Genomic DNA, 15,780 nt, shown 5'->3' on the forward strand with positions numbered 1-15,780 from the left:
GCCTCATCTATGACATTTTTAACCCATGATTTTGTATCTGGGATTGATAGTGATCTCAGTTTGTCGTTCTAGTTTCTAGCCCATCACAGCAAAACTCCTCCCCTCAACTGAGCACACACACAAGCATTGCTGCCACAAGAAAACAATGTCCATCAAGGATCCCCACCATCTCCACCATGCTCTCTTCTCGCTACTGCCATCGGAAAGGAGGGATGTACAAGAGCTTTAGGTCCCACACCACCAGGTTCAGGAACAGTTATAATCCTTCAACCATCAGCCTCCTGAACCAGCGTTGAAAACTTCACTCACCTCAACTCTGAATTGATTCTATAACTCACTGCAAGGACTTTTCAACTCATGTTTATCAATGCTATAAGATAAAGTAGATATAGGAGCAGAATCAGGCCTTTTGGCCCATCGGGTCTACTCCGTCATTTCATCACGGCTGATCCATTATTCCTCTCAGCCCCATCATTTATTCACTTCACCTATCTGTCTATCTAGCTATCTATTAATTAATTAATTAATTATATATGCAGTTTGTCTTCTTTAGCACATTGGTCGTTCTTTGTGTGTAGTTTTTCACTTATTCTACTGTATTTCTTTGTTCTACTGTAAATGCCTGCAAGAAAATAAATCTCGGCAGAATATGGTGACATACGAGTACTTTGATAATAAATTTTGACTTTGAGCTTTGCCCTTTTAGTTTTTGATACATTTTCTGCTCCAAATATGTGTAAAATACCATATCCAGATATCCATGTATGATCTACATTGTAGTTTATCTGCTTATTTCCAAATATAATTATTGTGTGTCACTTCAAATCAATGGAAGTAGAACCCACACGTACAAGTCACATTTATCCAGAGATGGAAAAACTGTACTTTTAGAAACATTAAAGGATTTGTGTTGGGCACGTGGCCAAGTGGTTAAGGTGTTTGAATAGTGATCTGAAGGTCACTAGTTCGAGCCTCAGCTGTGGCAGTGTGTTTGTGCCCTTGAGCAAGGCACTTAACCACACATTGCTCTAGTCTGTGCGAGGAATGGCGCCCCACACAGACTTCCAATCTGCACCTTGTAAGGCATGAAAAGGCCCGATGCAGGCCTCTCGTGGTCTGAGTCGACGCTCCCCAAAGGATTAAAAGAAAGCGATAAGAAAGATTAAGGTAATCGAAGCCAATAGTCCATTCCGTGGAGAGCCAAGTGCACAATCTTACTCTTGGCTTGTGTCCATTGTTGGAGAGCATGAGCAATTATTGAGAAATGGCGTGTGCTGGGAAACAGGGTATCACGATTGAACCCAAAGGAAAAATGAAAATAAAAAGGACCAGAAAAACGTAATAAAATGTAACCTCAGTCAAAACTGAACTAAGTGTCAATCTGCACACTTTTAAAACTTCCGGGAAATCTTGGCACTGAATCCTTAAAGTTTACTTCTGTTGGATTTGTCATTAATGCTGAGAATGTCACCATGAAGCAATTGCATTTTTTTGTTTGGTTTATCAGTGCATAGTGTTAATTGGGATACTTAAGTAATAAAAGTGAATCACCAGCTAGGTGAAACCTTTAGGAGACATTAATGTGTTTGTATTGATGAGCAGGTCTATAAAGATGATGTACATGCAGAACGTAATGGTACCCTGTTCCCTTTTAGAACTATCTTTGCAGCCTCCTTGCGGAATAGTGTGATGGACTGCCTCAGCCTATGGAAGGGATAAATCCCTCCAGTGCCATAAGCAAATAGGATGAAGTGATTACCTAAATGCTTAGCTGGGACTTAAACATTGTTGCGTCTGGACTGGCGGCTGGCTGCCATCCTAATCACAGCAATCAGTATGGAGCCAGAGACAGTCAAGCGAGTGGGAGCAGGACAGAAGCATGAAGTGTAGTTAAAAGCTGGATTCGCCGTACATGAAGAGGACTCTGCTGTTGAAAGGTTAATGAGAGTGACCTGTTTCCTACAATTAATAAGAGAGGGAGATGGTTCACATTGTGAGCTTGCAGCTATCACGCAGGAACATTTGAAATCGACGAATATGAATGTCTATGTTTTCTACAGAAATGCATTGGAAATCTTATTTCAATACTTCTGTCAAAACCATTGTACAAGTCATCAATAACAAGGTGATAATCATTTACAGGAGACCAAAATTCATCCAATTCAACCAAAATCCGGTGAACAGAATTCCACCCCCCCACCTCCCAACCCTGTCCTTTATTCCCCACACTGCCCTTTTAGCTCTTCTCATCTACCTACTACTTCCCCCTGGGTCCCCTCCTCCTTCCCTCTCTCCTATTGTCCACTTTCCTCTCCTATCATATTCCTTCTTCTCCAGGCCTTGATCCACCCACCTGGCTGCACCTATCACCTTCCAGCCAGTGTATTCCCCTCCTCCCAGTGGTTTAATTCAGGCATCTCACTCCCCACCCCCCAGTCCTGAAGAAGGCTCTTGGCCCAAAACGTCAACGATATGTTCATTTCCATAGATGCTGCCTGACCTGCTGAGTTCCTCCAGCGTTTTGAGTGCGTTGCTTTGGACTTCCAGCAACTGCAGGTTTTCTTGTGTTTGTTAGAAGGAATGTTTATACAAATAGGTGCAAGAGGAGGCCATCCTGTTGACTGGCAACAACATCTCCTCCACACTCACCATCAGCACAGGTGCATCAGTGGACCACTGGCACAGCAATTACAGAGGAATAAGTTGTAACACCTACTTCAAGACATAGGTTATCATGGTCTCATCACCATGATTGTTCTTGCCAATTTTTTCTACGGAAGAGGTTTGCTATTACCTTCTTCTGGGCAGTATCTTTACAAAATGGGTGACTCCAGCCATTACCAATACTATTCAGAGACTGTCTGCTTGGCGTCAGTGGTCGCATAACCAGGACTTGTGATATTCACCGGCTGCTCATAGGACCATCCACCACCTGCTCCCATGGCTTCACGTGACCCTGATCGGGGGCTAAGCAGGTGCTACACCTTGTCCAAGGGTGACTTGCAGGCTAGCGGAGGGAAGGAGCGCATTGCACCTCCTCTGATAGAGACATACCTCCACTCTGCCAGCCTTTGGGTGGGGCAGCAAACTGCAAAACATGGTAACCTGCCTCATTGACTATCATCCAGTAGTGCTCACAGGCATTGTGATGAAGTGCTCTGAGAAGCTGGTGATACCAGCTTGAGATTTCTTTACCTGCAGGACTTTACAGGAAGAAAAAACACAAAAGAAGTTACAAAAAATTATATATAAACAAAGACTGACAAACAATCAACACGTAAAAGAAGCAAACTGCAAATATAAAATTAGTATGAGAACCTTCATTATAAAGAGTCCTTGAAAGTGAGTCTATAGGTCGTAGGATCAGACCAGAGTGTTCAAAGTAATCCACGCTGGTAAAGGAGCTTAATGGTTGAAGGGTAACAACTGTTTTTGGACCTGGTGCTGCAGGACCTAAGGTTTCTGTACCTCCTGCCCGATGGTAGTGGTGAGAAGAGGGCATGGCCTGGAAGGTGGGGGTTTGTGAAGAATAATGCATTCTTGTGGCAGTGCTCCATGTATGTACTCAATGGTGGGGAGGCCTTTGTCTGTGATGGACTGGGCTACATCCACCACTTTTAGTAGACTTTTCCATTCCTGGCCTTTGGTGTTTCCATACCAGGCCTTGGTGCAACCAGTCAGGATACTTTCCACTCTGCATCTGTAAAAGTTTGACAATGTTTTTGGTGACATGCTGGGTCTGTGCAAACTTCTAACAAAGAGGTGCTGTCATGACTTGTTTGGGATGGCATGCATGTGCTGATCCCAGGACAGATCCTCTGATACGTTAACGCCATGGAATTTGAAGCTACTGACTCTTTTCACTTCTTTTCACAGGACCTTCTATATGGTCATTCCTTAGGACTCTCCCAGACCTTTCCTCCATCCACCTACCCAACAACTGGAGATAAGTGACCTGGTCATTTGTAACTGCCTATTGCCTGACTGCTGACCATCGTGCCCATGCCCATTCTAAAGGCATGAAACAGTGGAAACACTCATCAGGCAGGCAGGATCTGTGGAGAGAGAAGAGTTAACTTCTCAAGTCTGTGACCTTCCATCAGAAGTGAGAGCACTTCATCACCAGTTCTGATGCAAGGTGGCCAGACCTGAAACGTTAACTCTTCCTCTTTCCACAGAGGGTGTCTGACCAGTTGAGTTTCTGGGTATTTTTTTGTTTGTTGATTTTATTGCAGATTTCCATCATCTGCAGATTTTTTCAATTCCACGCCTGTTCATATGTGTAACTTTAAGTAGCCATGTGTCTCTTCCTGAAGTATTGAAAATGAGTGAATCTGTGAGGTTTAATGAACAATGCCAATTAGTTCTCATAAAAGCTTATTGATTTGAAGCATTATCTCTGTTTCTCTCCCTGTAGAAGCTGCCTGATCTGCTGACTATTTCCTGCATTTTCTCTTTCCTAAACTTAAGATTTACTATATTTTTCTTTTCAATACTAGTTATTCACTGTAAGGGCCATTTTGCATATTCTTCCTCCAAGAGGAGCACAGCCTTGTGATGGTTTAGAGGCTTGCATGTCTTAATGACTCAGAGATTTATGTTGGCTAGAGTCAGGGTTTTATGCTTCGGCTCTTAGAACGATCACTCATGCCAAGCAGGTCAAAGGTTAGAGGCCAGACTAAGAGTGGTCCCATGGTCTTCCATATCCTGGGGTTTAGCTCAGGGCTAATAACCCTGATTGTTAAAACAAAATTGTAATGGAAACAGCAATGAAGAATCCTTCTACATTTGAGTGTGATGGTATTCCTGAGTCTCCACCTGGGACTTGAATGACTGACAGCAGTGAAAACTAAGAGGGAGCTACTGATACAATGAAAGAAGACGTGAGCACAAGCAGAGAAAGAAAACCTTCATTGCTGTCCTAAATGCCAGCGGCTTAACAGGCAGTAAGTATTGCATATTCCTAAAACCTAACCCAAATCTCCGTAAATGATAGATCTGTTTTGTACCTATACTAAATAGAAATTAATAGGAAAACAAGTTTTTAAAAGACAAAGACTACAAAGTCTGCAGATACTGGAAATCCAAAGCAACAGTCACAAAATGCTGGAGGAACTCAGCAGGTCAGGCAGCATCAATGGAAAAGAGTTAACAGCCTACGCTCCGGGTCGAGACCCTTGTTCAGGACTGAGAGGGGAGGGGGAGGTGCCAGAATAAAAAGGTGGGGGTAGGGAAAAGAGGCTGGTTGGAAGGTGAAAGGTGAAGCCAGGTGGGTGGGAAAGGTCAAGGGTTGGAGACAAAAAAATCTGATTGGAGAGGAGAGTAGGTAATAGGAGAAAGCGAAGAAGCAGTGGATCTGGGGTGGGGGAGAGAAGTAGTAAGCAGATGAGAAGGGGTAATAGGTTAGAGTGGGACTGGGGGGGGGGAATGGAATTTTTTACTGGGAGGAGAAATTGATATTCATGCCATCAGATTGGAGGGTACCCAGACAGAATATAAGGTGTTGCTCCTCCACCTTGAGGGTGGCCTCATCTTGGCACAAAAGGAGGCCATGGAACAACATGTCGGAATGGAAATGGGAATCAGAAATAAAAGGCTTGGCCACAGGGAAGTCCGGCTTTTGGTGGATGGTGTGCGAGGTGCTTGATGAAGTGGTCTCCCTTTTGTTCAGATACGTGACTGCTAACTGTTTTCATTCTTGAAGGTTGACCTACACTTTCAAAAAGACAGACGTGCATTATTGACTGAGATGAAAGAATATAACTGGTGTTTATGGAATAAAGATGGTGAATGATGTGATGTATGGTTCCAGGACTTACATTCCAGATGTTAAATATATATTTTCAAAACATAAATTTAAGATGTGTACGGTGTTTGAAATACCACAGTGCAATAATAGGCTGGCTGATCTTATGGACATTCACAGTTGGCCATGGTGAGATCAACCATGGGGAAAGGGCAGAAGGCGACCATTTCAAACTCAAAGAATATAACCAAATTTGTGGCCTCAGCAGAGTAGTCTTCTGCCCTGGATATTTTTGTTGAGTTTTTGTGGCTTAGCTTTTAGCAAGTTTGGCAGATTTTAGTGGTGATTGTCATTATTTGTCTCTCTGTTGATTGGTAAACAAATTAGGATTGACCCGAGATAAAAGCAAAGAGATTAAAGCAAAGTAAGTACAAAAAAATTTTAATCCACGCATTGTAGCCCATTTCATGAAAGTTGAAATGCATTTTAACAGATAAAATCCAACGTTCAGATGAAAAGTGGTTCAGGGCCTGGTTTGAGGTATCACAGTAATAGAAAGGGTCTGCATTCAGCAATTGAATAGCAACTGGAATCAAGCAACAGTTCTTCCTTTTCCAGAAGATGATAAAGAAATGATGGTCAATGTGTTTTGGATACACTGATAATGGAGCACGTTCCTGGAGTGGGGGAACGTTTCTCAATAGGGAGTGAACTTCCTTCTGCTTAGTTAATTTATCTGCACTGTTAATGGACTGGGTACATTTCTGTTCCATGATTCCATCACAGGGGTGAAGATTCAGCTCCAGGAGATGCTATTCTGTGAAAAGAAGCTTTTTAACAAGCTGGGAACAATAGGTGGCATTGAAGGTCTAGCTGAGGCATAGGGTCACCGTGACTTGAGGACTGTGGCTCCGTCAAAAATGAAACAGAATAATTACCATACCAGACAGACAGTCTCGATATAATGAGATGGGTGTTTCTTATTTTTGCAGCAAACATGCTATGACAGCCAGAATCTCATCACCTATGCTATTTTAAGTAAAAGTGAGCATCAAACTCTATAGATAATGTGGCCCTTACTCACTCATGATGTTTACAAACTGAAGTTCTTGGTAATTGGAATTTCTTCAAATCTTTTTTTAATTATATAGTACTTACGGTATGATTGGCAAAGACCATATTAACATGGCCTACTCTTTATTCACCCACACTTCTGGCCAGGACAAGGAAACAATACTGAACTAGCTAACAAATACCAATACTAACCACTAAGCACTCTTCTACTTGTCCTGCACTCGTTGATGCCTCCTCATTAATAACCAGATTCACAACAATGTAACGGGTGACCCCGGCCAATATCAGTACTCTGCAGAGATGGCCTACCTGGCATCAGTGGTCGCATATCAGGACTTGGGATGTGCACCAGCTGCTCATACGACCATCCACCGCCTGCTCCCATGGCTTCACCACCATGTAACTAATTTAGGATGAGTGAACCCTTACCCTGTCCTGCCCTAAAACCACAAAAATAAACTATCCACACTGGGGCCACAAGGGTTCCTGCAGATGCTGGAAAGTTTGTGCTGCACACACACACACACACACACACACACACACACACACGCACAGGAGAAACACAATAGGTCAGTCAGCATCTGTGGAGGGAAATGAACGGTCAACATTTTGGGCCAGACTCTTTATCAAGACTGGAAAAGAAGGGGGCAGAAGCCAGAATAAAAAGGTGGGGGGAAGGAGAGGGAGAGGTAGATAGATGGGGGAAAGGGGATGAAGGGAAGTGATGTGAGAAGATAGGAGGTGATAGATAGATGAGGATAAAAGCTGAAGAAGAAGGAATCTGGTTGGAGAGGACAGTAGAACATTAGTAAAGAGAAAGAGGCGATGGGCAGGTCAGAGAGGACCAGAGAAGGATCAAGAGGGCCACCAGATTGAGGGGAAAAAGTATGTGTGTGTGTGTGTGTGTGTGTGTGTGGCGGGGGGGGGGGGGCGTTAGTAGAAACCAGGGGAGTGGCTAGGGAAGTGGATACTGGAATTGGAGAAATTAATGTATTGTATATCCATCAGGTTGGAGACTATCAAAACAGAATATGAGGTGTTGCTCCTTCTACCTGCATCTGACCTCAACGTAGCAGTGGAGGAGGTCACAGACAGACATTTGGTGTGCGACTGGGAAAGAGAAGTCAGATGGGTAGCTACTGGGAGATCTTGGGGCTGCTGTGGTAGACAGAGTGAAGGCGCTTGACACAGTGGTCCCCGAGTCTGCCTCGGATCTTACTGATGCAGAGGAGGCCGCAACGGATGCAATAAATGATCTGACAGATTCTCTGGCGAGGCGCCGCCTCATCTGGTAGGACTGACTGTTTAGGGCCCTGAACGGAGGAGAAGGAGGTGATGTAGTACTTCGCATGTTTGCGGAGATAAGGGCCTGGAGGGAGATCAGTGGGAATGGTTGAATGGACAAGGAAGTCACGGAGAGAACAATCCCGGCATAAAGCAGGTGAGGGGATGGGCGGGTGGGGGGGCAGGGGAGGAAGATGGCGGAAATTGAGGAAAATGGTGTTTTGGACGGGGAGGCTTGTGGTGTGGTAGGTGAATACAATTATATAATTAATTAATAATAAACTATTATTAATAATAATCAATACATATGCACTAATGGATGTATTAATAAATACTGGTTATTAATAATTAACAAGTGTTAATTATTAATAAATTAATGATGAATCAATATAACATTATTTATTTTTTATTTCAACGTGACCATAACATTTCTGTGTCTTTTGTAGAGGTTTCTTCACTGATATATCAGTATTACAGTGAAGTAAAGGGAATTACAGGAGCATGAGAGAGGAGTTGGCCAAAATTGATTGGAAGGGAACACTATCAGGGATGATGGTGGAGCAGGAATGGCTGGAGTTTCTGGAAGCAATCAGAAGGTACAGAATTGATCATCCCAAAGAAGAAGAAGAAGCATTCTAAAGGCAGGATGATGCAACTATGGCTGACAAAGCCAACATACAAGCCAAAGAGAGAGCGTGTAATAGAGCAAAAATTAGTAGGAAGCTTTTACAAACCAACAGAAGGCAACTAAAAAAGTCAGAAAGAAGGAAAAGATGGAATATGAAGCTAAGCTCGTCAATAATATTAAAGAGGATACCAAAGTTTCTTTAGATATATAAAGTATAAAAGAGAGGCAAGAGTATATATGTGACCACTGGAAAATGATATTGGGAAGGTAGCAATGAAGGACAAGGAAATGGTAATGAATGAGCAGTATGCCAGAATTTTGAGTGTCATGGCACAGAGGTGAATGAATTTAGCATTACTAGGGAGAAGGTGCTTGCAAAACTGAAAGCTCTGAAGGTAGTTAATCACCTAGACCAAATGGACTACATACCAGGGTTCTGAAGGAGATGACTAAGGAGATTGTGGGGCTATTAGTAATGATCTTTCACGAATCAATTGATTCTGGCATGGTTCCGGAAGAATGGAAATTTGCAAATTTCAGTTCACTCTTCAAGAAGGGAGAGAGGCAGAAGAAAGGAAATTACAGGCCATTTAGTTTGACCTCAGTGGTTGGGAAGATGTTGGAGTCAATTGTTAAAGATGTGCTTTTTAGCTACTTGGAGGGACATGATAGAATAGGCCATGGCTTCCTTAAGCGAAAATCTTGCTTGACAAATTTGTTGGAAGTTTTGAAGAAATAATGAGCAAGATAGACAAAGGAGAATTGGTGGATGTTGTGTACTTGGATTTTCAGAAGGCCTTTGACAAGGTGCCACATACGAGGCTGCTTAACAAGCTAAGCGCCCATGGTGCTAGAGAAAAGATCCTAGCATGGATAGAGCATTGGCTGATAGGCAGGAGGAAAGAGTGGGAATAAATGGAGCCTTTTCTGGTTGGCTGCTGGTGACTAGTGATGTTCCACGGGGTCTGTGCTGGGACCGTTTCTTTTTACATTATATGTCATCCAATGATTTAGATGCTGGAATTAATGGCTTTGAGGCCAAGTTTGCAGATGATAGAAAGATAGATGGAGGAGCAAGTAGTGTTGAGGAAGCAGAGGCAAAAGAAGAATTTAAACAGATTAGGAGAACGGGCAAAGAAGAGGCAGATGGAATACAGTGTCAGAAAGCATACAATCATGCACTTTCGTAGAGGAAATAAAAATATAGACTATTTTCCAAATGGAGAGAAACTTAGTTCCTGAATCACTGAGTGTGTGCCTTTAGGCTTTTGTACCTCCTTCCTGATGGTAACAATGAAAAGAGGGCATGTCCTGGTGATGGGGGTTCTTAATGATGGATGCCAGCTTTCTGAGGCACCGCTTCTTAAAGATGTCTTAGATACTACAAAGGCTAGTACCCAAGGTGGAGCTAATTTTACAACTTTCTGTAGCATCCTTTGGTCCTGTGCATTAGCAACCCCCTCCCCCCAACCCCCATACAGGTGATGCAGCCTGTCGAAATGCTTTCCACGGTACCTCCACAGAAGTTTTCAAGTGTTTTAGGTAACAAACCAAGTTTATTACACTTTTGTTTGGTACCCTTCAAAGAAACGCTATTTTATGCCCTTTAATATCTTACAATGTATGGTTGTCACAAAGAAGAAAGGAACACAGAAATGTGAACTGCAAGTGGGCAATGAAGTTCAATTGCTTAGAGAGCACGATAACATCCGATGTTGAAGTTAGCAGGACTGGGACTGCAAATGCATGTTTTGTCTTGGTCAAGATACTAAAGTATAACATCATTTCTTTGGGTACGAAACTCAGAGCGTCGTGGTTCCACACTACCGAATGGAAATGAATGTTGGACAATATCAAAGCAATATGAGGGAAGGCTCCAAGCTGCAGAAATGTGGCTTTCGAGAAGAATGGTGAAAATATTGTGGAAGGACGGAGTAACAAATGAGGACGTGTTGTGAAAAGCCAGAATAAGAAGAGAGCTGGTATCGTCAATCAGGAAACAACAACTGGATTTTCTGGAACATGGACTGAGGAAAGAGAAGATCAAACATCTTGCAGTGATGGGAAAAATTGATGGAAGAGAAAATCACGGCCGACAGCACATGATATTCATGAGTTACATCATGGGATGGACAGGCAAAAGTTTTGAAAAGGTTGTTAGAACCTCTCAGATTAAAGGCAGATGGAAGCTCACATCAAACGACTTGGCCCATAATGATGATGATGAATGATTTACAATGAATACAGACCTTAAATAAAATAAGTAACATGCTCAGAAAAGAACAAATCCATGCATTTATTGAGATCAGACTGGACTATCCCGTGGGATGCTCACAATCCTGGTACACCTGCATTTATCTGATCTACCACACAATGCTTACGCCCACCCCTCTCAAAGGCCTTACTGTCAGTCTAGTGACTGGGCCTCAGGCAATGTAGGGTACAAGGAATGTTCTTGACAACTTCATACTAAAGTCAAATTTACGGGATGGGTCCTCGCCTTCTATGAAATTGTCCTTTCTTTTAAATGTTATTGGTTCATTGTCACACGTATCAAGATTCAGTGAAAAGTTGGTCTTGCATACTGCTTGTAGATATCAAACAGTATGCAAGTTCTTACACAATACATTGAGCGGGGACAAGGTAAAATGATAACAATGCAGATTAAAGTGTAAACTGCCAGGAAAAACAGGGTGCAAGATTAAAATCAGGTAAATCGTGAGGTCAAGAGTCCATCCCATCATACAAGAGTCTGATATCAGTTGGATAGAAACTCTCCTTGAGCTTAGCAATTTGTGCTTTATGGCTTTTGTATCTTCTAGGGGTGTATGGGGTGTCTAGGGAGGGGTAGCACCTCTGGTGGTGGGGGGGGGGGTGCCTGCCGTGCCCTTTTCAGGGCAGCTTGTCCACCTTTGGTCCCCACCTGGTGCTCAGCTCTCACCTGTGGCTCCAAGTAGCTGTAGCAGTCACATCCCCGGTAAACTGTCTTGGCAGACGGGCCAAACCAGGTGAGGGTAGCCGATGGGACTTCGACCCTCGGTGAGGTAGGGGATCTGTCTGTCCCAGCGTGTGAAGTCTGGCCCTGGCAGATTGAGCGGAGGAGACCGATTAATGGTCCAACGGTCAAGAAGGCAGGCCCAGCAGGCATTTGTGGAGCGCTAAGAGCACGACAAGACACTTAGACGTCCTGGTCATCCACTGCAGCAGGAGAGGTCTCCAGCCGTAACGGTTGTCGGTGCCACTGGATCAAGGTCCCTTCTGCCGACAGAGTGGGATGCCCCTGTGCAACGGCTGTTCCACTTCAAACTCCATCACACACAGGTTTCAAAAAGTGTCTTCTTCAAATCTGAAGGACTACCATTATCTTCTACCCAATGGAAGAAGAGAGAAGAGGGAATGACTGCAGCTGTTGGGGACTTCCATGATGCTGGCTGCTTTACTGAGGGAGCAAGAAGTGTAGCTAGCATCCATAGAGAGGAGGCTGGTTCCTGTGGTGGGCTGAGTAATGTTCACACCTCTCTGTAGTTCCTTGTGGTCACGTACAGAGAGAGGTTGTTGAATGGCCCTGACATTCAGGGAATTCTGAATATCATTAAAATGTCAGTAATTTAAAAAATGAAATCACTTTTTAAAATTACTTAAATCACTTAGAATGTAATAGCAAAGAAAAATAATTTATAAAATAACTTATTTTCTTCATTGGCTCCTAAAGGCGCAACGGTAGTGTAGTGGTCAGTGGGACGATATTACAGCTCGGGGTGTCGGAGCTCGGAGTTCAATTCCGGCGTCCTCTGTAAGGAGTCCGCACATCCTCCATGTGGAATGTATGGGTTTCCTCCGGAAGCTCTGGTTTCCTCCCACGTTCCAGAGGTGTACTGCGTAGTCATTCTAAATCATCCCGCAATTAGGGTGAAAGCAGGGTTGTTGGGGATTGCAGGGCTCAAAGGGCCTATATCTCAAAATCAATAATGAAGTAAACCTATGACCTACTTTCCTATTGACAGCAAAGGTCTCTCGGAAGGGGTAAAGGATTTGAGTCACAGCGCCTCAGTGTGGCAGTCAGGTACCCCTGCCGCTGATCTAGAATGCAATCATAGTACTGTTGTGGGCTGCACCAAAGGGGGTGATGGATCAGCATACAGGTGGGAGACTGAAAACTTAGCTGACTGATGTAGTAACAGCAACCTCCCATTCAATGTCAACAAGACCAAGGAACTGATTGTAGACTTCAGGAGAGGGAAACCAGAGGTCCATGAGCCAGTAATCATCGGAGGATCAGAGATGGAGAGGGTCAGTAACTTTAAATTCCTGGTGTCTCTATCTCAGAGGACCTGTCCTGGACCCATCATATAAATGTATTTGCGAAGAAAGCTCGACAGTGCCTCTGTTTCATCAGGAGTCTGTGGAGATTCAGCGTGTCATTGAAAACCTTGGCAAACTTCTAGAGATGTGTGGTGGAAAGTGTGCTGACTGGCTGCATTATGGCCTGGTGTGGGAACCTCTGAGCGGGAAATCCTACAAAAGGTAGTGGACTCGGCCCAGTACATCACAGGTAAAGCCCTCCCAACCATTGAGCACATCTACATGAAACGTTGCCGTAGGAAAGCAGCATCCATCATCAAGGATCCTCACCACCCAGGCCATGCTCTTTTCTCGCTGCTGCCATCAGGTAGAAGGTACAAACTCCTCAGGGCTCGCACCACCAGGTTGAAGAACTGTTACTACCCCTCAACCATCAGGCTCTTGAACAAAAGGGGATAACTACACTTATTCTACTTCTGGTGCTCCCACAGCAGATGTCTCACTTTAAGAACTCTTTATCTTGTTATTTCATGCTCTCCTTACTTATTGCTATTTATGTAAATTTCCATCTGCATAGTTTGTTGTTCATTGATCCTGTTTACAGTCACTGTTCCATAGATTTGCTAAGTATGCCCCCAGGAAAAAGAATCTAAGTGTAGAACATGGTGACATGTATGTACTCTGATCATAAATTTTACTTTGAACTTTGAATGACAGTGCAATTGATAGATCTGGCATTGAGATGTGAAAGGCAGGACTTACTTCATGTTCAACAGCAATAAATTTTACTTTCAACTTTGAATCACAGTACAACTGATAGATCTGACATTGAGACTTGGAAGTCAGGACTTCATGTTCAGCAACAAATAGCTATTAATTCCAATTAAATCATTGTCACAACCAATATTGTTTGTTTATTGAATGGCACAGTCCGAAAATTGTATAGCATGGTTTGGTTCTCCTGTTAAAATATGCTGAAGTAATTTTCAGCTATAAATTACTTTAGAACTTGCCTTTTTAAAAAAGATTGTTGGAAATTTCTTCCCAGACTGTACTGGCATTAGCTGTCAGCACTGGTTTCACAAGCAGCTACTGGAAGAGCTCATAGTCCAGACATCTGCCTTATTGGTTATGGCTCCTAGTAGGTCCTGTGAAGAGGAAGTGGGATCATTGGCCGTGTGGGCTGCTCGTGAGTCTGAAACATGAGAGATTCTACAGATGCTGGAAATCCAATGCAACACAACATAAAATTCTCTTAAAAATCCTCTGAAGACTTGTGCCAACCACCTGGTGGTGGTATTCAAAGACATTTTCAACCTCTCACTGCTACGGTAGGAAGTTTCCACCTGCTTCAAAAGGGCAACAATTATAGCAGTGCCCATGAAGAGCAGTGTGAGCTGCCTGAACAACAATCATTCAGTAGCACTCACATCTATGGTGATGAAATGCTTTGACAGGTTTGCCATGGCTAGAACGAACTCCTGTCTCAGCAAGAACTTGCACCCACTACAATTTGCCTATTGCTACAATTAGTCTACGGTGGATCTCAATGGCTCTTCACGTGGCCTTGGATCATCTGGACAATACAAATATTTATGTCATGATGCTGTTCATTGACTGTAGCTCAGTGGTTAACACCATCATTCCCACAGCCCTGATCAAAAAGCAGCCATGGGCCTCTGTACGCTCTGCAAATGGATCTTCGACCTCCTAACTGGAAGACCACAATCGGTGTGTATTGGAAATAACATTTCCACCTGCTGACAATCAACACTGACACACCTCAGGGGTGTGTGCTTAGCCCACCGCTCTACTCTCCCTATACCCATGACTGTGAGGCTAGGCACAGATCAAATACCATCTATAAATTTGCTGATGATACAACCATTGTTAGCAAAATCTCAGATGGAGATGAGAGGGGGTACAGGAGTGAGATATACCAGCTAGTTGAGCGGTGTCACAGCAACAGCCTTGTAGTCAACATTAGTAAGACCAAAGAGCTGATTGTGGACTTCAGAAAGAGTAAGATGAGGGAACATAAATCAATCCTCATAGAGGGATCAGAAGTGGAGAGAGTGAACAATTTCAAGTTCCTGGGTGTCACTATCTCTGAGGAACTAACCAGTCCCAATATATTGATGCAGCTATAAAGAAGGGAAGACAGCGGCTACACTTCATCAGGAGTTTGAAGAGATTTGGTTTAAAACTTCTACAATGTATCATGGAGAGCATTCTGGAAGGCTGCATCACTGTCTGGTATGTGGCGGAAGGGCTACTGCACACGATCAAAGTAAGCTGCAGAAATTGTAAAATTAGTCAGCTCCGTCATGGGTCCTAGCCTCGGTAGTATCCAAGAAATCTTCAAAGAGCAATGTCTCAGAAAAGTGAGGACCCTCACACCCAGAACATGCCCTTTTCTCATTGTTACCATCAGGGAGGAGGTACAGAAGCCTGAAGGCACACACTCAGCGATTCAGAAACTGCTTCTGATTTCTAAAATGGACATTGAACCCAGGAACACTACCTCACTACTTTAAAAAAAAATTCTGTTATTTTGCACTACTTACTTAATTTAACTATTCAGTGAAGAAGGGTCTCGGCCCGAAATGTCAACTGTGTATTCATTTCCATTGATGCTGCCTGGCCTGCTGAGCTCATAGAGCATAGAACAGTACAGCACATTACAGGCCCTCCGGCCCACAATGTGTGCCAACCCTCAAACCCTGCCTCCCATATAACCCCCCAC

The sequence above is a fragment of the Mobula birostris genome, chromosome 30 (genome assembly GCF_030028105.1).
Source record: "Mobula birostris isolate sMobBir1 chromosome 30, sMobBir1.hap1, whole genome shotgun sequence".
NCBI lineage: Eukaryota > Metazoa > Chordata > Chondrichthyes > Myliobatiformes > Myliobatidae > Mobula > Mobula birostris.